Source organism: Canis aureus, chromosome 4 (assembly GCF_053574225.1).
Source record: "Canis aureus isolate CA01 chromosome 4, VMU_Caureus_v.1.0, whole genome shotgun sequence".
Lineage (NCBI taxonomy): Eukaryota > Metazoa > Chordata > Mammalia > Carnivora > Canidae > Canis > Canis aureus.
This window is the reverse complement of record NC_135614.1, coordinates 37487959-37513175: the sequence shown is the minus strand read 5'-3', so window position 1 is coordinate 37513175 and position 25217 is coordinate 37487959. Positions and strand designations below refer to the sequence as shown.

The 25217-nt window shown below is 38.8% G+C and overlaps 1 long non-coding RNA gene and 1 pseudogene across 1 annotated transcript in view; one reads left to right on the top strand and one right to left on the bottom strand.

Moving 5' to 3' along the window:
- The window catches only part of LOC144312534 (uncharacterized), a 181740-nt gene that overhangs the window by 89822 nt on the left and 66701 nt on the right, over positions 1-25217 (top strand). Inside the window, exon 4 of the long non-coding RNA XR_013378037.1 lies at positions 23411-23655. This is a non-coding gene — a long non-coding RNA (uncharacterized LOC144312534). The remainder of the gene's footprint in view (positions 1-23410; positions 23656-25217) is intronic.
- LOC144312523 (tubulin alpha-1A chain-like) lies at positions 14570-16081 on the bottom strand (annotated as a pseudogene).

Genomic DNA, 25217 nt, shown 5'->3' with positions numbered 1-25217 from the left:
TCTGAACTGAAGGCAGTTGCTCAACCACCGAGCCACCAGGCATCCCTTGATTCTTAGTTTTTGTTGCAAACTCTGGTTTGGGGAGCCTGTAATACACTGTTTTTGAGGCAAGAAGAATTGCTGTCAGGTTTATATATTAAAATTTACTTCACAGACATGGTCCCTACTCGAAGTGTTAGCCCTTGAATTAAACTGAAAGACTTCATAAAGTTACTCAGGAGATGAGGCAAAAATGCTTCCCTGGGTTGTTTGGTATAATCTTAATGTAACAGAATTTTTACAAGTAATCCCATCAGATTTATTTTCCTTTCCTTTAACTGTTGCTAGTTTGTATCTAGCTTATTTTGGGTGCTATTATTGCATCTACTTTTTTCCATTCCATGGACAACATAAAACCATTCTTCTAAATTGCATTGCCTAATCTTAAATATGTGTCATCTGTGGCCCATCAGTGAACTCATTTTTTCCCAGTTGAGATATAATTCATGTAATATACAATTCACCATTTTAAAGTGTATAATTCAGTGGTTTAAAATATATTCACTATGTTGTGCAGTTGTCACCACTATCTAATTTTGAACTATTTCCGTCATATCCAAAAGAATCCCCATACCCATTAGCAGGTATGTTTTCAGTTATCTTGGACATTTCCCTACACTGGAATTGCTGGGTCATGTGGTAATTCTGTGTTTAGTGTTTTGAGGAACTACCGATCTGCTTTCCAGTGGATTCATTTCCATTAGTCGCTTCCACTTATGTCCTTCCTTGTTCAGTTCTCCTGCAAATGTGCATCCCTTTCTGGTTGGTTGTGCCCACTGCAATGTTCTGTGAGAGAAGTGCTATGTCTGACCTCCGTGAATGAGGTGCTGCTTGATGCAGCATGCAGAATAGCTGCTTTTGTTTTGTTGTGTTCGCTACTTTTTGGGAAATATTTATTTATTTATTTATTTATTTATTTATTTATTTATTTATTTAATTTTTTTGGGGGGGGGAATATTTATTTAAAGATTGTCATAGTCCCAGAATTGTGGTATGTGATTCCTTTGTGGCTTCTGTGTCTATTCTGCCTTCACTTTGATAAGTGGCTACATTCTCATGTTTACTTCTTGAGGATGAGGATGATGGTGGAAGTGATGGTGATGATGACATCACAACTCACTAGGTGCTTTCCCTGTGTGAGGCCTTGTACCAAGAGCTTCGCATACATGATTTCATTTAGTCCTTGCTACACCTCCCCTTTTACTTACCAGACCAAGGTTTAAATCAATGAAGACATTTCACATCACTGGAAGTTGGCAGAATGGCGGGGAGGTGCTGCTGGGCTGGGGCCTCCCACTTCTTGGAAGGGTTAACGTGTGTCTACTCAAGTTTGGCCCTTTTGATTCCAGTTTGCCCTACTGTATTTGCAAACTGAGATCACAACTGAAACTTATATCAAATAGAAAAGAAATAAGGCCTCAGACAAAGCCACCATGTGGTTTCAAATCCTCTACCTGAAAATATACATGGGAGACAAAATGAACACAGAAGCCGGGTACAATCACCTTGTAAATTCTGTAATGTTTAAGTCTAATATCCTTCTTAAGTAGCACTAGGAAGATGATTTCCTATTTTCACTTTAGTGTGACATTTTACACATACACATCATGAACCTAGAAAAATATACACTAGTGATTATTAGCTTTCAAGCCCCACGATGAAAATTCTTTCTCTCCAAGATTCATCATCATTGTAGCCTTTCATATATGCAAACTGTTGTGTGCCTCAGTGGGCCTGCCTTGCTGCACTGGTGCTGAGGGACATCACTGTTTGCTTAGTGAAGCACCATATAAGCTGTGACAGTGTTTCTCCAGATGAAAGCATGGCCACTAGTAGCATAGTAACAAGCGGCTCTGCTTTATGAAATCTAGATTTTTTCTAAAATGCTTGTAGATTTAAAAACAATTACAGAAGTTTTAGAAATGATCTTAGGCCAGAGCATAAAAAGGTAATTCACAAGATAAGAGAAAGAAATGGCTGACAGATAAATAAAAATCTAGTCAACCTTTAGTTCAAGAAACTGTAAACCAAAATGAGATATAAATTCTATGTATTTATTATTTTTAAGAGATTTTATTTATTTATTTGAGAAAGAGAGAGAGAGCACTAGCAGGGGAAGGGGCAGAGGGAGAAGTAGACTCCCTGCTGAGTGGGGAGCCTGATGTGAGGCTGGATCCCAGGACTCTGAGATCATGACCTGAGCAGAAACCAAGAGTTGGACACTCAATCAACTGTGCCTCCCAGGTGCCCCCACTGAGTTAAAATGTCTAATTCTATGGCTATTTGGTTTTTGGATTAGTTGCTTGAATTTTCTGGCAATAATAAAACTTACTTTGCAGCATTGTTCTGGAGATTAAATAAGGCAGACAACAGCTATAAAACTCTTAACACTTTGCCAGGTGCATCATGTATTATCAAGACATGGTAGTTATTTCTCCCCTTCACCAGATGGGCCAGGTTCAAGGTGCCTTTAAGGCCGATATAAGGATGACACTTGTTCCCCTTTCTGGAGGCTCTTGTTGTGGATCCAAGCAAACCTCACTGAGATTCTCTGCAGTCAGGGTTTCTGCTTGAACCTGCTGGTAGGATAGCAGGGACACTCAGTTGTCTATGTAAGATGCATGGCCTCAAACTTAAAAGTAATCTTTACTTCTTATTTTATTTCTTATTGCTTTTCTATGAGTGAAAGTTATTTTTCAAACATTATTCTGAATGTGTAGCCAGCTATATTTAGACGATTTGAACAAAAATGTAGTTTAATTGTGCTTTCACAAATGGGTACAGATGTAGACTACAAATGAGATTGTAGAGAATTATTTTTATTACTGGTTCAGAGGAGAGGGCAGAGGACCATGATAGAGTTTAAGCTTGAGGAAAATCTGCATTACATTTACGTAGGCAAGAGTTTATTATGTCCCAACAGAATGGGTATGATTTGGATAATTTCAGAAAATTCCCCAAAGGGACTAGAATTGTTACTCCATAGTATAAGTGAATTTGTGACTGCCTTGATTTTTCAGTTAAAATCAGGTATCTATATGCATCTATATGCAGCCTGATCTTTTTTTTTAAATTAGAACTTTTAAACTTTTTTTAAATTATTATTTATGATAGTCACACACAGAGAGAGAGAGGCAGAGACACAGGCAGAGGGAGAAGCAGGCTCCATGCACCGGGAGCCCGACGTGGGATTCGATTCCGGATCTCCAGGATCACGCCCTGGGCCAAAGGCAGGCGCCAAACCGCTGCGCCACCCAGGGATCCCTATGCAGCATGATCTTAAGCTAACAACTCCTTTCCTTCATCTGGAAGGAAATAAAACAGCATAGAGCTGGATACTAAGATGTGAATTGCAAGGAAGATGTCTGTAATTAACTTAGAAAGTACTGTTTGTGTTTAAATTCACCATAATTTTTCAAGATGAACAAATTGCACATTAGTCCAACCAAGAAGTAAGGCTCTTAACAAGTGTAAATGTACAAATGTAAATTTTTTTTCCCCTGGTCTCATTTTGTAAGATGAACCTGTGAACTTTTAATTTATACATTGGTTTGAAGTAATTAGCCTCTGAATTGTCTAGCTTTTGAGACATCATTATTTAGAAAAGAGATAGACCATGGAGAGCATCCTGGTTTTCTGGAATCAGCAGAAGAAAAATGATACCCTTGACAGAAAATCATCATGTTATATTGTTATATTATATTTTCAAAAGGAAAATATAACATAGTCATGTAGACATATGCTAGAGACTTGAAATATTTATAAATCTTTTTTGTTTTACAAAAACCACAATATATTTTGTATGACTCTTTCCCCCCTAGATCATGTTGTCTGGTAGGTTTTGAGCACTTTTTTTTTTATCTTTATAAAGTTTGGAGAGTGAAAGAGTTCAAATTCTCTCCAACCACCAGGTAATTAAATATTTTTTAAAATAGATTTTATTTATTTATTTAACAGAGAGTGAGAGCACAAATAGGCAGAGTGGCAGGCAGAGGGAGAGGGAGAAGCAGGCTCCCCGCTGAGCAGAAAGCCCCGTGTGGGGCTCTATCCCAAGACCCCGGGATCATGACCTGAACCAAAGGCAGATGCATAACCAACTAAGCCACCCAGGTACCCCTAAATCTTTTAAAAATATTGTATAAACTATTGTCCATATTACATAAGTCACCTACAGAAGATTAACTAATGAGTTTTAGACAATCAAAGTGGACTATTGTCCAGGCCAAGTGTGAATTGCAAGCTACTAAAATCTCTTGGCAGGATAACAACCAGAATAACACGTAAGTGGATACATGGTAAGAAGGCGTCTGATTTTCTCTTGGCAAGGCACTGGAATGCCAAAGCTAAGCTTCTTGGCTCACTTTTCTCTGACGTTGGCTCTTTAGATACCAAGATTCTGACTGTCACTGTAGACCACGTATGTAGCTTTTTAATAAATGCTTTACACATGTACGTGAATCAAAATTCACAATGTGCTGAAAAGGATAGGTGGCAGAATAAGTTTCTGTCCCATTGCTGTCTTCCAGACACAGTGCTCCCCATCTCCAGAGGCTGTCCCTGGTAAGGTTCCTTAGATGTCCTTCCAGAGATAAGCTGTGCATCAAAGGCACACAGATGCACATTCTACTTCTTTTATGCATATGGTTGTATAACATATACACTGAACTGCACCTGATTTTTTTAAAAAAGGGAGATTGTGCCACCATTATATAGAGCTACCTCATTCTTTTAAAAGGCTGTTTAGTGTTCATTGCATAATATGGATGGACTTTATTTTATTTGCTACACCCCCACTGGTGGATGTTTATATGATTTCTATCTTTTGCTAATACAAACAGAGCTGCTTTGAATGAATCTATAATTCATTGTTCTGCATACATAGCATATCTGTGGGATAGATATTTTTAGAAATAAAGTTGCTGGTCAAATGATATATGCATTTTTTATTTTGACAAATGCTGCCAAACTGCAGTATACCTTGTGTAAGTTATACACCGACTGGCAGAGTATGAGAGTGGCATGTGCTTTTTAAGTCCTAGACCTGGCCTTTGTCATAGAGGGTTGTATTTTTCTGAACCTGGTCACGGTCCAGAGCCTTTGGGCTAACTTATGTTACATTGATGACTTTCCATCTGTGATAGAGGACTCATTTTCCAACACTCTGGGACGCTATTTTATTCCAACCATTTGAAGGCATTGCTTACAGCCTTAATAGGAAATAGGCATATTTCTGTGCTTCCTCATTGAATTGAAAGCCCTTGAGTTTTAGTAATGTGGAGGCATTGGAGAGGTTAGTTTATTTTCCTTGATTTGAAAATCACCATAGGAGGGAATCATCCCAACCTTCAGTAAAGAAACAAACTGAAGCTTTGAACTTTATTTTTTTTAAAGATAAATTTATTTATTTATTTATTTTTAAAAGCTTTTATTTATTCATGAGAGACACAGAGAGATAGAGAGGCAGAGACACAGGCAGAGGGAGAAGCAGGTTCCCTCCTGGGAGCCCCATGCAGGACTCTATTTTGGTATGCCAGGATCACGCCCTGAGCCAAAGGCAGACACTCAAACAAAGGGCCACCCAGTTGTCCCTAAAGATAAATGTATTTATTTATTTGAGAAAGAGAGTGAGCAGGGGGAGAGGCAGATGGAAAGGAAGAGGCCGATTCCCCACTGAGCAGGGAGCCCAATGTGGGGCTCCATCCCAGGACCTGTGATGAAAGGGGACACTTAACTGACTGAGCCACCCATGCGCCCCTGAAGTTTTGACCTTTAAAGCTGAAGTGTTGGCGGTGGTGTCTCACTGTTGTCACTTCATCACTGAGCCACTATTCTGCTAAACAGACATCACATGCTCACCCCAGGGTCTAGCTCCCTGCCATCTTTGGTGGGGAGCTACATCCCTGCCCCCCTACTGCTTCCTTCCCTTGGCTTCTTCACCTGCATTTCCTCTCCTTCTTATCCAAACAGGTTTTTCTGACACCTATTGGAACTTTATCACTTTTCCCTAAGCCATATCACTTCTCCCTAAGCCACTATGATAACACAGCAGGTCCAGGCAAGAACCAGGGCAAACTCTCTTTGATTTTCATATCTATAGATCTCCCTCCTGTGCTTGCTGCTTTATAATCTGTGACGTAGTTTGTATTCCAAACTTCTAAAACATAAAGAGCCCTTTTTGTTCAGTTATGTAAAGCACCCAGTTCACAATGCTATATTTTAATCCTAATTTATATTTTAAAATATAAATACATACATATTTTAGAATTATGGTTCTGCATGCAATTTGAGTGCATGTAATTCAACAAACCCACCCTAAGTGCTTGAATTTAGTCAAGTAAGGATAGCTTTTTTCTTCTTTGTTTTAAGTCTACTTCCTGATTCCAAGTAGTAGAAAAAAGAATAAATTATTTTAACTTAAACAGATTTATAACTATAAGGTTATGATGGTATTTCTGTGGGCTGTTTCCCCAGTACAGGGTTCACTAATCCTGAACATGGACTTAAATGTTGTGGCCATGTATACTTGCTTCCATTGGCATGATCTGTCCAGGTGAACAAAATGGGGAGCTACCAAGGATGCTGGCATTATTGGTATTTGGTACCAATGGCTGTTTGGTACCATTCCATACGACATCTGTCTCCATGGACTAAGGAATTGCCTTAGCCACATTCATGATGCCTAGAACAGTGCTACTCAGAGAAGCACCCACAATGCTTTTCTTACCTGACTGCAACAAAGTAAGCACAGGAATTGGAAAAAAGGTGTTCAGAAACTTATGTCAAACTGACAGAGTTGAATCTAATTTTTTAAATTGAGCTTGTATTTTTTCTATGTCCTTTTAAAATCTATTTTTTTCCTCCTGAACACTTGTGTTATTTTATTTTGCAAAATATGAATCTGTCACAGATTAGGTTTTCAAAAATAATCTAGAAAATTCCTCAAATTTTAGTCTAGCTTGCAAGGCAGATGCATTGCTCTGAAAGTTGTTGCCTTGGCTTGCTTTCCTAGTATGACAAGTGTGATATCCTCATGTAAAACTTCAGGAAATGAGACACAATGACAAAATTCCTTGCCTATGGCTGCTATGTATACCAAAATTAAATCTTTCCCTTCTCATTTCTGTCATCAGACTGTGAGGCCTCATTTGTTTTTCATGTTATATTTTAATTAGAATCTGAGAGAATGAATGGAATAAGAGAAAAGTAGTCATGAAAAGAACATTGCATTTTCTTATCCTTCAAAGAAAAGTTCAATAACATTTCCTCCCATATTATTTTTCCTTTAGTGCCAGTTTCTAGACTAAAGTACTTTGGAAGATATTTAGAAGAGTTTTAAAAAAGATTTTATTTATTTATTCATGAGAGACACAGAGAGAGAGAGGCAGAGACATAGGCAGAGGGAGTAGCAGGCTCCCTGCAGGGAGCTTGATGCGGAAATTGATCCCAGGACCCCAGGATCACAACCTGAGCCAAAGGCAGACACTCAACCACTGAGCCACCCAGGTATCCTGGAGAATTTTAACACAGAATTTGTGCTCAGAAAAAGTTTTCTGTGTGCTGGATTTTTTAAAATGCTGGTGGAGAGTATATAAAGTAAATTTGGGGAAATTTGCAGGTGTTACAATGTCAGCTTCAGGGAGAAGTTTGGGTTTCTGTCCCGGCCAAAGTATGACCTAAGAGCCAGAATAAACATTGACGATGTTGCCTGTTCTTTTTTTAAAAAGATGTTATTTATCTTAGAAAAACCACCACCTTAAAATATTATTTATTTATTTATTTGAGATTGAGAGAGAGAGATAGTGTGAGTGAGTGTTGGTTGGGGGGGGGTGGGTGGCGATCAGGGGAGGAAGGGCAGAGAAAGAATCCCAAGCCAACTGTGCTGAGCCCAATGTGGGACTTTATCTCATGACCATGAGCTTGACCCCGAGATCATGACCTGAACCAAAACCAAGAGTCAGAGACTTAACTGACTGAGCCACCCAGGTGCCCTAATAACAACATCACATGTTCTGAGTGACAACATTCACCTATATGGCAAGCATTTAGCTGTGTGAGCAGAGTCAGGTCGGTGTCAAGTACACATTTGGAGCCTATTATAAAAAATTAATACATTTTTAGCCTTGGTTATTTGACTGAAGAGCACTTGATGAAAATTTTTGCTTTATTTTCTACTACCACCTCCAGCCATTCCTCTTTTACACTGCAAAAAATAGAGTTACAAGTTTATCACTGATAGCAGGCTGTGAGTCCTTTGTATATTAAAGACATGTAATATGAATCTTTCTGCCTTGATGAAAAAATGTGGGTGCAATTGTCTTTTTATAATTATGGTATTTTGTGTGTGGTGTAATTTCCCCATGAAAGTGTGACCTAAAATGATCTGAAAGGATAAGTATTCTGGAAGTGTTGTTAAAATACACTTAGAAATAATTTTTAAAAAGTGGCACGCTTGTCCAAATCTTACTGCTCCCAAACTTAAATCTCTGCAGTCTTTTCCAATATCCTCTCATTCTGGATCTTTCAGATGTGACTGTCTTGCCTAATTTTTGGATCTGGGAGGAACATTAGTATTATTAAGAACCACTTACCTGTTTGTCATACTGACCACTATTACTAGTGTATTCAATTAGTAAGGATTTACTGAGTGCTTACTTCGAGGTTCTCTGTCTGTCACTGAGATCACAGAAGAGGTGCCCTTTGTTATTCATTCATCCACCAACCTGTTTAACTACCTGCTGTGAACCAAGCATGGTTCCAGGAGCTTGGGACAGGCCTCATTTTAGAAGGAACTGATAGACTTTGTAAAACGGAGATATCTTTTAAAGGTATGATAAGGATAAAATGAAATAATGTTTCTAAAGTACTGGAACCAGATACTCTAAATGAGTATTTTCCCCCAGGAATGGCAGAGATTGCTTTTAAGAAGTTTTGCAAATCATTGTGCAGATAAACTGAATCTTGCTTAGTATTAAATGCTAATTTACTGATTAAAAATAATCCAAGGGGCAAACACATTAAAATATTTTCTTCTTCTGGAATATAGAAAACAGCAAATTGAGAGATTTCCAAAACAACAAACAGTAAGAGGATTAGAAATCGATCACATGTGAAAAGAATTACAGAAGATCTTTTAAAAATATATATAAAAGTAAAACTTTGTTTGCCTATGCTTTCTTCCTGAATGTTGGCTTTTAATCACTCTCGACATTTTACCTGGAGAAGGCGGACCTTCATGTCAGTGGCTGATCTTGGCTATTCATTATTTCCATGAACTCTCAGGAAGTTCATTCTGAACATCAGAAAGAATTAATATCACAGTAACTCAAGTCTAAGAAGACAAAGCTGATGCTTCCTCTGGAAACATACCCCTCCTTCCACCTGCCCCCTAAAGTCTGATAAATCTTTCAACTAATTTTTTTTTTTTTTGTCAGTTGTAGTGGATTCAACATGAATTTGAATCTGACTGGATTTCCTTTTGCAAAAAGTGGGCATTTGTGATTTGTTTGGTTTGTGTGTCTTATGAATAGGAGGGATGCCAAAATTGGAAAATCAGCTGCAAAGAAAACCTACAGATTTATCACACAACGTTTTTTTTTATATTCAGGGGAAATGCCTCCAGTTTCATAATTCTTTCTTTACCTAGAAGTAATAACTGACATTTGTAACAATTTTCTTGCTTGACTGATGCTATTGCCTGAAGCTTTTTGAGGATATTGTACTCTATTTTATTTTCCTAGTGCTATTCAATAGAACTTTTTGCTATGATGGAAATGTTCTATCTCTGTGTAGTGCAGGGTGGTAACGACTAGCCACATGTGGCTTCTGAGCATTTGAAATGTGGCTATTGAACTTGCGTAAATGAGAAAATGAATTTTTAATTGTATTTAGTTTTAATTAATTTAAATGTAAACTTAAATAGCCACCTAATGTGTAGTGACTACCATATTGAGCAGTGCAATTCAGGACCATAAATATTAATTCACAAGAGTTAAAACAGGTTTCAGCATAGACAATATTGAGGAGGTTGGTAGTTGGAGATTCTGGTTTTGCAAATTTTTTTTTTTTGATGGTGGGAGGGGGCAGAGCGAAAAGGAGAGAGTGAATCTTAAGCAGACAACTCCATGCTCAGCATGGAGCACAGTGGGGCTTGATCTCACAACCCTGAGATCATGACCTGAGCTGAAATCAAGAGTCAGACACTTAACTGACTGAGCTCCTCAAGTGCCCTTGGTTTTGCAAAAGGTTTTATCTTATATTCCATTGGTTGTCTTGATCTCAGGTCTTGGTCTCAGGGTCATGAGTTCAAGCCCTGAGTTGGGCTCCATGCTGGGTGAAGAGTTTTAAAAAAAATTCCATTGGGTGTGAAATTTCAAAGAAAATTTTTTGAATATTTAGAATAAATTAGATAAAGTGTTTCTTCTTTCAATCTTGATTTTTGTTTTATCTTTCCTGTTTTTCCATATTCTTTTCAAGTTGGTAATCTTAATTAAAAGCATTTTTCAGATATAAGAAAAATAAGGCCAACAGCTTCATCATTTCTAGCTGTATGTTCTTATGAAAGAAAGAGACAGATGAGAGAGAGAGAGAGAGAGAGAGAATGAATAGTATGCTCAAATTTGAGTGGGCCTTATCCTTAAATGTTTGTTACTTTGGCTGACTTTGCTTTAAGATAATAATGGGAAGTTGGGGCACTTGGGTGGCTCATTTGGGTGAGCATCTGCCTTTGGCTCAGGTCATGATCTCAGACTCCTGGGATCAAGCCCCACATTGGGTTCTCTGCTTAGCGGGGAGTCTGCGTCTCCCTCTCCCTCTACCCCTCACCCTACTTGTGCTCTCTCACTCACTCTCTCTCAAATAAATAAATAAAATCTTTAAAAAAACCATAATGGGAAGTCCAAGATGATTTCACTTAGTTTCTTAGGATTCATGTCGTATGCCATTTTGTTTGCTATGGCATTTCTTTTTCCTTCATGGCGTTTCACAATCTCATTCCATTTGTTCACAAACTATAACTGACACTTTCAAAAATTTTTAATTAAAAATATATCCTAATTGACATATAATTGACATACAGTGTTATATTAGTTTCGGGTCTGCAATATAGTGATTCAACAATTCCATACATTACTCAATGCTCATAGCAAGGAGTGTACTCTTAATCCTCTTCACCTATTTCACCCATCCTCCTACCCACCTCCCCTCTGGTGACCATTTTGTTCTTTGCATTTAAGTCTGTTTTTGTTTGTTTGTTCATTGGTTTTGTTTCTTAAATTCCACTTATGAGTGAAACATGTGATATTTGTCTTTCTCTGACTGACTTATTTCACTTAGCAGTATACCCTCTAGGTCTGTCCATGCTGTTGCAAATGGCAAGATTTCATTCTTTTTTATGGCCAAGTGATATTCCATCTTCTTTATCCATTCATCTATTGATGGATTCTTGGGTTGCTTCCATAATTTGGCTACTGTAAATAATGCTGCAATAAACATAGGGGTGCATATATCTTTTCAAATTAATGTTTTATTTTCTTTGGATAAATAGCCAGTATTGGTATTACTGAATCATATGATATTTCTATTTTTAATTTTTTGAGGAAACTCCATGTGGTTTTCCACAGTGGCTTCCCCAATCTGCATTCCTAATAACAGTGCACAAAGATTTCTTTTTCTCAATATCCTCTCCAGTATTTGTTATTTCTTGTCTTTTTGATTCTAGCCATTCTGACAGCTATGAGGTCATATCTCATTGTGGTTTTGATTTGCATTTCCCTGATGATTAGGGATGTTGAGTGTTATTTCATGTGTCTGTATATCCTCTTTGGAAAAATGTCTATTCAGGTCCTCTGCCCAGTTTTAAACTGGATTGTTTGTACAACTAATCTTTTTTTTAAAAAAAATAAAGATTGAATTTTTAAAAGGAGCCAGGATGCGGTTTTCCATAGCAGTGTCTTTTTGCCTTCCTCTTTAACACCAAAGCACCATTTTATTTTAAGTAATCTCCACACCCAACATGTGTTTCAAACTCACAACCCCACGAGCAAGAGTTGGCATGCTATTCTGACTGAGCCAGCCAGGTGCCCCCTAAAAGCAACATTTTAAATTGTAGAACATGTCTATGCCCCTAAATAAAGTTTGTTGATTAACTGAAGCCTGTATTTGCCAATTTACCTTCATCATATATATGAAGTTTCAATTAAATGGAATATTTCCAATAAGGGGTTGATCAAAAACAAATGAAAAAATCATTCATACACTCATCACTTATTTATGATTACCTAGTATATGCCAGGTTCTGTTCTTGGTATTGGGAATGTAACAGTGAACAAAACAGACAAAATTCTCCACCCTCATGGAGCTTAAATTCTAGCAGAATCTTTTTTGTTTCCACTTCCATAGATATTTTTTCTAAAATATCTATTTCCCTTCATCTTGCAGGTACATAAATTATCACAATCTAGTGTGTTTGTTTAGTTGGTTTTGATTACTAAGATTTCTGACTTGCCTTAAAGCTCTCATTCCTCAGTACTGTTGGTATAGAACCAAAATTCTACTCTGATGCACTTAAGGAGCCCTTTAGCAAATAGCATCAGCTGCCTAACCTGCCCCATCCTGATGTAGTTTGTCAGCCATGGGGCATGAGCTTTAGTTTGTTTTAACGACCCCAGGTGGATGACCCCAGGTGATTACGATGTGCTGCCAGAGTTGAATACTATCAGCATATAAAGCCTTGAGGGATATATACCAGAAGATATTTTAAGACTTAATGATACCAACTTGTTTTGTTTTGATTTGTGAGTGCAAATTAAAATGTACAAGAAGCAATGAAGAAATGGAATTGAAGGTTCTTTTTATCTAAAATCTAGCATTGGGATCCCTGGGTGGCGCAGCGGTTTAGCGCCTGCCTTTGGCCCAGGGCGTGATCCTGGAGACCCGGGATCGAATCCCACGTCAGGCTCTCGGTGCATGGAGCCTGCTTCTCCCTCTGCCTATGTCTCTGCCTCTCTCTCTCTCTCTCTCTCTCTCTATGACTCATAAATAAATAAAAATTAAAAAAAAAAATTTAAAAAAAAAATAAAATCTAGCATTTTATTTACCTACTCATTTCTTTAGCACTTATTATATTTCAGGTGTTAGGGTTTTGAAGATTAACAAAGAATGAGCCCTGTTCTCTATGAATTTAAATATAGTAGGGGAGTTCAGAAACTTTTCTGTAAAGGGCCATATAGTAAATATTTTTTCTTTTATGAGCCATATAGTCTCTGTCATAACTATTCAACTCTACTGTTGCAGTGAGAAAGCAGCCATTGGCAATCCATAGACAAATGGGTGTGCCTGCATTCCAATAAACTTGATTTACAAGAATAGGCAATTGTCTGGATTTGGCTGCAGGCCTTAGTTGCCAACCTCTGGGCTAGTGGAAGAAAGAGAAAATAAATTGGTAATTACTGTAGAGTGAAGTGTATGATCAAAGTGAGCACAGGTACTTCAGTAACACAGAGAAGGGGATGAATAGGATGGGGTCTTACCTGAAAGACTCAAGAAATGTTCTGAAGGAGATGCTGTTCAAGTGGATTATAAAGCATGGATTGGAGTTTGAAGAAAAGGAAAGGAAAGGATGCTCTTAGAGAGATAAACGTGCAAAGGATGGGCATGTAAAACAGTACTGCCTCTTCTGGAAACTCAGAAATCCAGTGGGGCTAGAACTCAGGTTGCCCGCTTGGGCAGGAAGATGTGGCTAAAAGAGCAGCTGGGCCATATTCTCATGGTCCTTGGCTAGGACATGAGAAACATTGGGTATGGAGCTGAAAGTCTTAGGGAGCACATAAAGGATTTTAAGCAGACAGGAGTAATTTATTGGATCCCTGTTGGGAAGGAAGAGATGCAGTAACTGTACTACTGTGGTAAACCAGATGGAAAATGATGAGTGGCAAACGTTTGCAGCATGGGATACATATGAGCGCCATTTAGACTACAGAATCTCTCATCTTGGTGACTGCTTGTATGTGAGGATAAATGAGAAAGAAACATCTCAGACAACTTCTAGATTTCTGGCTTGGGTGACCCGATGGCATAATCTATGTAGATGGGAGGAGTAAACTTGGGGAGAGGTAAAGATCATGAATTCAATTCAGGACTGAGTTCAGGATAAATGTAGGAAACTGAAATGTAAGCTTCCCAGTAGAAAACAAACTGCTACTTAATCGGACATGGAGATTCGGTGGGAGTCAGTGTGCATAATGATGGGTAAGGCCATACATTTAGATTAGGTCACCCACCAAGAGCCTGTAAAGTGACAAAACAGACAGCAATGGACAAGGCCTTGGGTAATATGCATATTGGAATCCAAATTCTGAAGAAGCAGTCAAATTGAGGTAAGCAGGAAACTGGAAGACAGGGCTGTTACCGAGGCTGAGGGGAGTTTTTTTTTGTTTTTTGTTTTTTTTTTTAAGACAGGGAATACTTTATTCAAACCCATCAGAGAAATGGACAGCTTGGGTCTGTAACAAAATGTCATGTTTTAAAGCATAGGTCAGTAATTGTATATGAGAGTATACACTGCTACATACAAATTAACTGATCAGAGCACAACTTTTCAATGTTCAAAACAGAATAAGCTTCCCTGTAAAAGCAGCACCTTTGTGACATTTTTAACTTTAGTATTCCTCTTCTTCTTCTTCACCCTCTCCTTCAACAGAATCCACACCAACCTCCTCATAATCCTTCTCCAGGGCAGCCATGTCCTCAAGAGCCTCAGAAAACTCTCCTTCCTCCATGACCTCACCCACATACCAGTGAACAAAGGCACGCTTGGCATACATCAGGTCAAACTTGTGGTCCAGGCGAGCCCAGGCCTCAGCAATGGCTGTGGTATTGCTCAGCATGCACACAGCTCGCTGTACTTTGGCCAGGTCTCCACCGGGTACCACAGTGGGAGTCTGGTAGTTAATGCCCACTTTGAAGCCAGTGGGGCACCAGTCCACAAACTGGATGGTACGCTTGGTCTTGATGGTGGCAATGGCAGCATTGACATCTTTGGGAACCACATCACCACGGTACAACAAGCAGCAAGCCATGTATTTACCATGGCGAGGGTCACATTTCACCATCTGGTTGGCTGGCTCAAAGCATGCATTGGTGATCTCTGCTACAGAAAGCTGTTCATGGTAGGCTTTCTCAGCAGAGATGACAGGGGCATATGTGGCCAGAGGGAAGTGGATGCGGGGATAGGGCACCAGGTTGGTCTGGAACTCTGTCAGATCCACATTCAGGGCTCCATCAAATCTGAGGGAAGCAGTGATGGAGGACACAATTTGACCTATCAACCTGTTTAGATTAGCGTAGGTTGGGCGCTCAATATCGAGGTTTCTACGACAGATGTCATAGATGGCCTCGTTGTCTACCATGAAGGCACAATCAGAGTGCTCCAGGGTGGTGTGGGTAGTGAGGATGGAGTTGTAGGGCTCTACTACAGCTGTGGACACCTGGGGGGCAGGGTAGATGAAGAACTAGCTTGGACTTCTTGCCATAATCGACAGAGAGACCTTCCATCAGCAGGGAGGTGAACCCAGAACCGGTTCCCCCTCCAAAGCTGTGGAAAACCAAGAAGCCCTGAAGACCCGTGCACTGGTCAGCCAGTTTCCGAATTCAGTCCAAGACAAGGTCAATGATCTCTTTGCCAATGGTGCAGTGCCCTCGGGCATAGTTATTGGCAGCATCTCCCTTGCCTGTGATGAGCTGCTCAAGGTGGAAGAGCTGGCGGTAGGTGCCAGTGCGAACTTCATCAATGACTGTTGATGGACTGGCTCCAAGTCTACAAACACTGCCCTGGGCACATGCTTGCCAGCGCCCGTCTCACTGAAGAAGGTGTTGAAGGAGTCATCTCCTCCCCCAATGGTCTTGTCACTTGGCATCTGTCCGTCGGGCTGAATGCCGTGTTCCAGGCAATAGAGCTCCCAGCAGGCATTGCCGATCTGGACACCTGCCTGGCCAACGTGGATCGAGATACACTCACACATGGTTGCTGCTTGGCGGCTGCCGGGCGGATGGCCTGAGGGGAGTTTTGTGAAGGCTGCAAGCAGTGCTAAGAAAAGTGTTTCTGAGGTTCTGTGGTATGAATACTTTGCAGAGAAGGCAAGTGAGGACATAGAGACGGGGAATTAGACTACGCGGAACCTTAGCTGAAATGTGGGCAGCTCAAACACTGCTGCTGGGGCTATCAATTGGCTATAAATGTTTCTAAAGGGATGTTTGGAATACTGTATTGAGAAATTTGACCACTTAACAACAACTAATTCCACTTGTAGAAAATCATGCCAGGAAAAATAATCAAATGCCCTGTAATTGGTAACGATGAACAAAATGTCCAAAATGACATTTAGATCATCTCATTTGATTGATTCCAAGAGACACACCCTGTAAATGCTTACTGATATGAATGACATGGTTCATTTTAATTGTTTTACCCTTTAACCCTGGCCTTAGATCAAATTTGTTTTGTTTGAATTAGCTTTTTATGTGTTAGATTTTTTAAAATAAGAAATATTTAAAATACTGAAGGGCAGCCCTGGTGGCCCGGCAGTTTAGCACCACCTTCAGCCGGGGGTGTGATCCTGGAGACCCAGGATTGAGTCCCATGTCAGGCACCCTGCATGGAGCCTGCTTCTCCCTCTGCCTGTGTCTCTGACTCTCTCTCTCTCTCTCTCTCTCTCTCTCTCATGAATAAATAAATAAAATCTTAAAAAATAAAATAAAATACTGAACATTACAGAGTATATAAGGAACACACATGTACCCATGACCCAGACTGAAAAGATGTTCACATTGTGTCATATCTGCCTATGATTTTTTAATATGACAAATCCATGTTAAAATCCCTTTTAATACTCTTCCCCAGTCCTGTTCCCCTCTCTCCCTCTCCACTTCACAGTTGATATTTATGCTTCCTGGCTTTGTTTTTATTACTTGCCTATGTATAAATCCATTTATAAATTATAGTATAGTTTTATATATTTCTAAACTTTAGTTAGGTGCTGCTACTGTTCATATTATTCTTCAATTTGAAGTTTTCACTCAACACTCTTTGAGATTTATTTATGATCCTATATTGCACCTATATGTCTTTCAAAAACTTCATTCTATAGTGTTTTGTTACCTGATAAAACCTCAATTTATATATTCATTCTCTGTTGGTAGGCACTAATTCCTGCACACCTGTGTTCTTGAGTTCCTCACTTATTAAAAGGAGCTAATAAGAGTATAGACCTTATGGGGGGTGGTTTAAGGATTATGTTAATATGTGTAATGCACTAGCCCAGACCCCGACACACAATAAGCATACAATGAACATTAGCTATTCTTATCAGTATGACCATTAATATTGTTATTTTTTTATTAATATTGTTATTAAGCTCTTTCCAAATCTTTGCTGTAACAGATATTGTGCATTTCTCCTTGTATTCATGCATAAGTTTCTTTCTTTTTTTTTTTTTTTTTTTTTTAATTCATAGAGACACAGAGAGAGAGAGAGAGGCAGAGACACAGGTAGAGGGAGAAGCAGGCTCCATGCAGAGAGCCCGACGCAGGACTTGATCCAGGGTCTCCAGGATCACGCCCTGGGCTGCAGGCTGCACTAAACCGCTGCTGCACCACTGGGGCCTCCCCATAAGTTTCTTTTTATTAATTATTTTTATTTTTTAAAATTAAAAAAAATTTTTTTAAAGAGTATTTATTCCTTTGAGAGAGAGCAAGCATGAGTTGGGGGGAGGGGCAAAAAGGCAAGGAAGAAGCAGAGTCCGCACTGAACAGGGAGCTCGACATGGGGCTTGACTCCTGGACTCCAAGATGGTGACCAGAGCTGAAGGCAGATGCCTAGCTAACTGAGCCACCCAGGCACCCCCAAGCATAAGTTTCTTTAGCATATACAACTAAAAGTTGATTTTCTGGTTGAAATGTATGTTTAACTCTACTGTTTTGGATGTTACCCATATCATTTCTAAAGAGATGGTACCAGTTTTTCTTCCACCTATAGCACATGAAAGTGTCTTATTCCTTGCCAATACTTGGTATTGTCAGACTGTCATTTCTGCCAATCCACTTGGTATTGAAACGGTATCCCACTGTTTGTTTTAATTTGCATTTTTCTTGTGTGTAGTGAGGTTGAGATAAGAATCTTTCACATCTTTTTTTGACCATTCAGGTTTTCTTTCACATTAATTTTCTGCTCATTTTTCAGTTGGGTTGTTATCTTTCTCTTTTGCATTGTAGGAATTTGTTATATATTTAAATGCCAATCTTTTGTCTGTCATATCTTGAATTAATGACTTATTTGGTTTTTTAAAATTTGAAAACATTACTTTTATCAAAGCACTTGGTGCACAAGGTAAAAAAAAAAAAAACAAATAAAATGGTATAGAAGAGTGACAAAACACAAGCCTCCTGCCCTGCCTCCCTCCTCATGCCCACGCCCACTTCTCAGGGGTGGTTTTTTTCTACCATTTGTGCTTTTCATTCTCCTAATCATTTTTTTCATTAAGTGCTTGTACCTTGTATCCTGATATATCAATGTGAACAATATCTCTGTGTTCTGTCCTATGAAAGCTAAGGCTGGCCCCACTGTTCTCAGCTCCATTCTCAGTATCACCATTCATCTTCCTGGCCAGCTGCTCCCATCTCTCTCATATGTTGCTGAAATTTGTTGAAATCCCTTATCTTTGATAAATTCTTCTCTTTTTATATTAACTGTGGTTTTGTTTGCTTACTTCCTTATTTGTTTTGTTCTTCACTTTAATTATTTCACTTGGGAATGATGATGAAATACAAATATGTTTGTTCCATCCAACAGCTATCCCCAGAAATTACCAGCAGTAGCCCAGAGCCTATATTTTTTTTGTCTTATTTGCGATTTTTCACACTTTGAATATTTATGGAACTGAAATTAGAGTCTTCTAAATTACATTTTTGTGTGACTCCAATTGAACAGTTAGGGGCAAAGTGAACCTTCAGGCTTTTTTTGAGTTTTTTCATAAGCAACTCTTTCTGGCCTACCTACCAAACTCTGTTGAGAACTGTGAATAGAAGCATCTACTTCTTACTCAAAGTAATGATGGCTTTTGCCTAGCCTTCATTCCAACTGGGTTTGGGATTTAGTATTATTGTGAGGAAGAATAATGTTTTTCTCTGCCTCTAAGCCTCTGAGATGCAAGCCCATCTTTTCCATTAGCGATTCCTGATGTTAGGCTGTGAATTTCCCTGAATGATAAATAGCTTCCTTGAATTTTCTCGATTCTTCCTTGAATTTCTCAATTTCTTTATCAGTTAAAGGAAGAAGAATAGCCAAGAGACAAAAAGGCTTTATATGCAGAAAGTAATAACTGTACATTGTGAAGACATGCAGTATTGAGCTAGAATCATCGATCTTCAGTTATATTTTAATTTTGCTGCCTGGTGACTGGTGTTCCCTCCAGAACTAAATATTATCTGACTTAGCCAGTTCCTCTTTTGTAAACTGGAATCTGTTCCTTTCTTGCCTCATGGTAATATCCTCTGAAGGTAAGATACGCATACATAAATATGAATAAATATGAAAAACTTTTAGAGCAATTGTAGAAATGATTAAAGTAAAAAGTCAATTTATAAGACATTTATTTACTTAGAAGAAATTTGGAGGTTAAAATGTTCACCACATTTTTGAGAAATTAACCAAATATTTGCTGTGGTTATTGCTGGGTAGAGTGACTGCAAATAATTTGTGTTTTCTTCTTTTTGCTGTCTACATTTTCTATAATGAATGAATGTATTTTCTGAAATAATGTACAAAAGTTTGGTTGTTTTTAAAATTTTAAGGCAGGTGCCTTCTGTGAGATATTGCTGTTACTGCAATAGTTCTCCATTATACTATCTTAGTTTTGGTCCCCTGCTGCTTAGTATCTCTTCTGAGAAGTGTTCCTGGTCTAGAGCAAGGAAATGGTCATGCTGTTCTGTCACTAAGGCTGCGGGCTATTGTTTTTATGGTGTCCATTGCTGTTCATACTTACTGAGCATTCCATGTGCTGCCTTCTGTGACAAAATACAAAGAGAGTCATATGTAGGGAAATACCAAATAAATTGGGGATTCTCTTCAAAAGATTGATGATGGGACGCCTGGGTGGCTCAATGGTAGAGTATCTGCCTTTGGCTCATGGTATGATCCCGAGGTTCTGGGATGGATCCCACATGGGGCTCCCTGCATGGAGCCTGCTTTTCCCTCTGCCTGTGTCTCTGCCTCTCTCTCTCTCTGTGTCTCTCATGAATAAATAAATAAAATCTTAAAAAAAAAAAAGTGATCATTTTGGATGCACCTGGGTGGAGCAGTTGGTTAAATGACTCTTGTTTCGACTCAGGTCATGATCTCAGGGTTGTGGGATTGAGCCCGCATTAGGTGGGCTTTGGGCTCAGCTTAAGACTCTCTCTCTTTTTCCCTCTCCTTCTGCTCTCCCACTTGTGCTCACTCTTTCTTCCAAATAAATAAATAAATATTTTTTAAAAAGTGATCATTTTTAACTTCTGAGAGTTTTATGAATCAGTCCATCAAAACAAATGTAATGGAGTTCTGCTGTGTACAGGGCAACGTTCTGGGTGCTACACAGATCTTACCTGAGATTAATGCATGGCCAACAATTTATGAAAGTAGCACAGTATGTTGTAGAAAGTTATAAAATACAGATAGGCAAATATAAGAGTGAAAACACCATTTTTTCTACCATTCAGAAAATATTGCTGTTAACATCTTTTTATGTGAACTTCTGGAATTTAGAAAACCTCTTTATTCTCTACCAAACCTAACTATTAAGACTATTATCTGAAAATATAAAAAATAAATTTCTATAATAGAATGTGAAAGTTTTATATTAGAACATGGGCTCTTCCTTTCTATTTGCATTACTGCTTTAGCAAGTCTTAGATGAATCTGGCTAAATATGAGGCTGTATTCAGGGAAAGGCAAAAAAGAGAAGCATTTGAATGCATAAAACAAAACAAAACACTGTTCCAGTATATCAGTTACTTATTGTTGGAGAGAATCATAAACTCTCATTGGCAGAAAGAACAAGAACTTACCCTTGATCTCACATCTTGGGGTCAGCTGGAGTGGCTCTTCTTAGCCTGCAGTTCTACAGGTTGGCTGAGGTGGCTCATACTGGGGCCCAGACCAGAGGGTTCATGGCTACCATGATTTGTTCTTTTCACAGTGATGCCAGAGGTGGCAGGGGATAAGCCCAACTATATAAACATGTACCTGCTAACATCCCAGGGGACCAAAGCAAGTTCAATGTCAAGCCTAAAGTTAAGGGATAAGAAAAGACATATCTGCCATGAGTGTTCTTAGCCCTGGCGCCAAGGCAAGGGTATGGATAGACGATACTACTACGGAGAAATGAAAAATTAAGACTATTAATTTACTCTACCATCCCAACTTTTCATGTGTATATTTATTTACTCATCTATTCATCCATCTCCCCTACAGATAAGAAATATATAAATATATGCAGAGGCATATACATGATATACAAATGTACACACACATATACACAAGATAAAACAGGTAGCTATGTGTAAAAAACATTTACGAAACATGAAAATGGAATGGCATATGTAAGCAGGATAATTGGCTATAGAGACTGATATAATATAGTTGAAAAACCCAATTAAGAGTAAATATAAAAGCATTTTGGGGACAGGACCAACAGAAATTTGATAATAAATTCAACATTAGGGACCAGGGAGGGGGAAATGAAGGTGAGGAGGAAGTGAAGGAGATACTAAAATTATCTACAATTCTGTGTGCTGACGGAAAGTGGGGAGACCAGAGTAGCACAGACCAGGAGCAGGAATGTGTGAAGGGGGGCTACAGGACAGCAGTTGGTCTTGCATGGTTAGGTTTCAGATAGCAGCAGACATCAAATTGGTCATGTCCTCAAAATGATTGTACTTTGGTGGCATGTTGAGACAGGAGCACTAGTTAGCTTTGTGACCATGGACAAGTTTCTAATGTTTCTTCCAGCTCTTAAATTCTGTAATGCATTGTCCTTTATTGAGACTTACAGTTGGAGCAATATGAACAAAATGTTTCCCCAAGGAGTGCAGATAGAAAAAGAACAAGACTTGGGGTACCTGGGTGGCTCAGTTGGTTAAGCATCTGCCTTTGGCTCAGGTCATGATCCTGGAGTCCTGGGATTGAGCCCCTCATTGGGCTCCCTGCTCAGCAGAGAGTCTGTTTCTCTCTCTGCCCCTCACCCTGCTTGTGCATTCTCTCTCTCTCCCCAAATAAGTAAAATTTTAAAAAAAGAAACAAACAAGACTTATATATCGGGGGCCAAATGGTGTCCTCTAGATAAATGCTCTTGGCCAACATAGCGTTGTTCTTTCTAATTATTTTTAGTTTTGTTTTTTAAATTTGAAAGCGTATAGGCTGGATATACTTCTCTAGTCCATCCCCAGACTTGACCAACCTGTCTTGTCTTAGATCTACCCACTTCATACATTTACATTATGTCCTAGTCCTAGAAGATATTTGTGATTTTGACCCCAGCTCTGGGTCTTAGGGATAATTATTGATGGGAAGGTGGAAAATACTCAAAGAAAATCAGGAAAAAAAGAGGTAAGCAAGCACCAAGTCATGAAAGTTGGGATTAAATAGCCTTTTATTTATTTTTTTAAAGGTTTTATTTATTTATTCATGAGACACACACACACACACACACACACACACAGAGAAAGGCAGAGACATAGGCAGAGGGAGAAGCAGACTCCATGCAGGGAGCCCGAGGTGGGACTTGATCCCAGGACTCCAGGATCACACCCTGGGCCAAAGGCAGGCGCCAAACCACTGGGCCACTCAGGGATCCCCTAAATAGCCTTTTAAAGAAGTGTTAAAATTCACTGATTGGTGCAGAAAGCTGAAAAACAAGCTTGTTAAAATCTTTATTGTTCTTTTACAATTGGACTACATTTTAAACTCTGCCAGGTATAGAAACAATGTCTTTTCTATATTCTGAAACCTTATCCTGCAGTGAGATTACAGGGCTATGCTCTACAGGTGCTCCATCGATTTCAAAAGAAAGATGGGGAGGGAGAGTGGAGACAGGAAGGAAAAGAACCAAAGGATTCAGAGTTGCCTCATTTCCAAATAAGTGAATAGAGTTCATGTCTAGAGTCACCCAGATGAAACGGGTCTTTTTTGCACACTCACCACTTTTCTAGAAGCAATAAGAAAGTTGGAAATAGGTTTCCTGTGTGTGGATATATTCACAGAAATGCTATTTTCTCCCCCATTAACCATGTTCTCTTGCCTAAATGTCTCTCCTAACGAGTTTTCTTCTGTTCACCCTTCCTGTAGAAATGACTTGTTGATGGTCTGTTGCCAATTGAATATGGAAGAGTCTGTGGCTGAGATCATGAACCAGTTGGGCGCAGATGAACATGGGAAGATTTCCTTTCAGCATTTTACAAGGTGCCGCATGCAGCTGGTTCGAGAAATTAGGAAGGAGGAAGTAGGTCTTTCTGAGAAGTCAGACAACTCCTGTAAAAAGAAGCTGAGGGATAGAATTGCATTGTGGCCCATGAGCAGCGACAACAGTTTGGGTAGGTACCACCAGATGACAGTTTGGTAACACCCCGCTAGCCTTGCTTGGCAACCACCTAAAAGGGGTATCCTGCCCAGCCCACTGCCCACTTATCCCCGGACTGTCTTCTTGGCCACACTTTCTCTGGGTCATATGCCATGTTTTCTCCAGTTCTGTCCTACAGAGTTGATTGCTTTCTTTCTTTCAGTTCTTCCATTTTCTAAGTGTAATAATGCGTAGCCATGTAGCTATTGGAGAGGAAGAGTACACCGGCTGGGAAAGGTGGTGTCTGCATCAGCAGGACTCAGAAACTCTTTGGGGACTTCAAAGCTTAGGGCAACTCTGTGCAGTGAAGTTCTAAAAAAAAAAAAGAATCCATCTTCTATTTGCTTAATCTTTAAAATGTTTTCTACAGAGTTTTCCTGTTCGTATTGTTTCCTATGAATGCAAGGCAGGTGAATTAGAAAGAAAGATCCTACAAATGTTGATAATTACTGAAGCTTGAGTGATTGGAATGTGGGGCTTATTGTACATATTTTTGAGTATATATATAGTATAATTTTTATATATATAGTATAATTTATATATATATAGTATAATTTTTTACAATGAAAAAGTTTAAAGGAGGGAGGCATCTGAAAGGATAGCCCGAACAAAGGGATAGAGGAAAGTATCTGAGTTTTCTACTTATATTTTAGGGAATTTTTTTTCCTTGAAAATATCTCCTGGACCTGCCTCTCTCTCTCTCTCTCTCTCTCTCTCTCTCTTTCTTTCTCTCCTAGGTAGATCTAGTGGCAGGAACAAAGCTCCATGTTAATTGTCCATCATTTGTTAAATATATACTAATTAGCATGGATAATTATGCAGTGCCCCACAAAACACACACACAAACACACACACATCCTGAACAGTGCTCTTGACAGTGGAATCACTTGGAGCATTATTGAGTAATTGAAATAATAAACTTGTCCTTATATCCCCTATGACTTACTATCTTAATGAATTCCATTTTAGCTTCAAACCAGATGTCTGATAATGCATGTACTCTCAGCATAATATGTAGAAATATTTAATTTTTGAAGTAACATTTTTCTGAGTATTAAAATCATTTATGTTCATTATAGAAAAATAAGGTAAAAGAAGGCAAGCAGAAGAAAATAAAAATCATCCTTCATATCTCACATCCAGAAATAATAATCACTGCTTAGATTTCTCCCTCTCTTTCTCATATGTGTATGTATATATGTGATTTAATTGTTTTTTGCTAATTTTTTCCACATGCTTTCTATATAGTTTTATATCCTGCAATTCTTCTTTTGCATTTTCCTCGTGCTTTTAAATAGCAGTTGAAAGCTTGATTTGTAATAGTTGTATGACATAAAAAGGAAATGCGGTAATATTTATTAAATGAAAGAACGAGTGGAATTCTTTTTGCTAAGCTGTGCTTTCTAATTTTTCTGCCAAGAACATGGCCTTCTTATATAAATTAATAAGTCCACAAATATATATATATTTGAAGTAAACTGTGGTATATCCCAATAAGTGAATCCCATGTGGCCGTTGAAGTAATATTTAATGTGT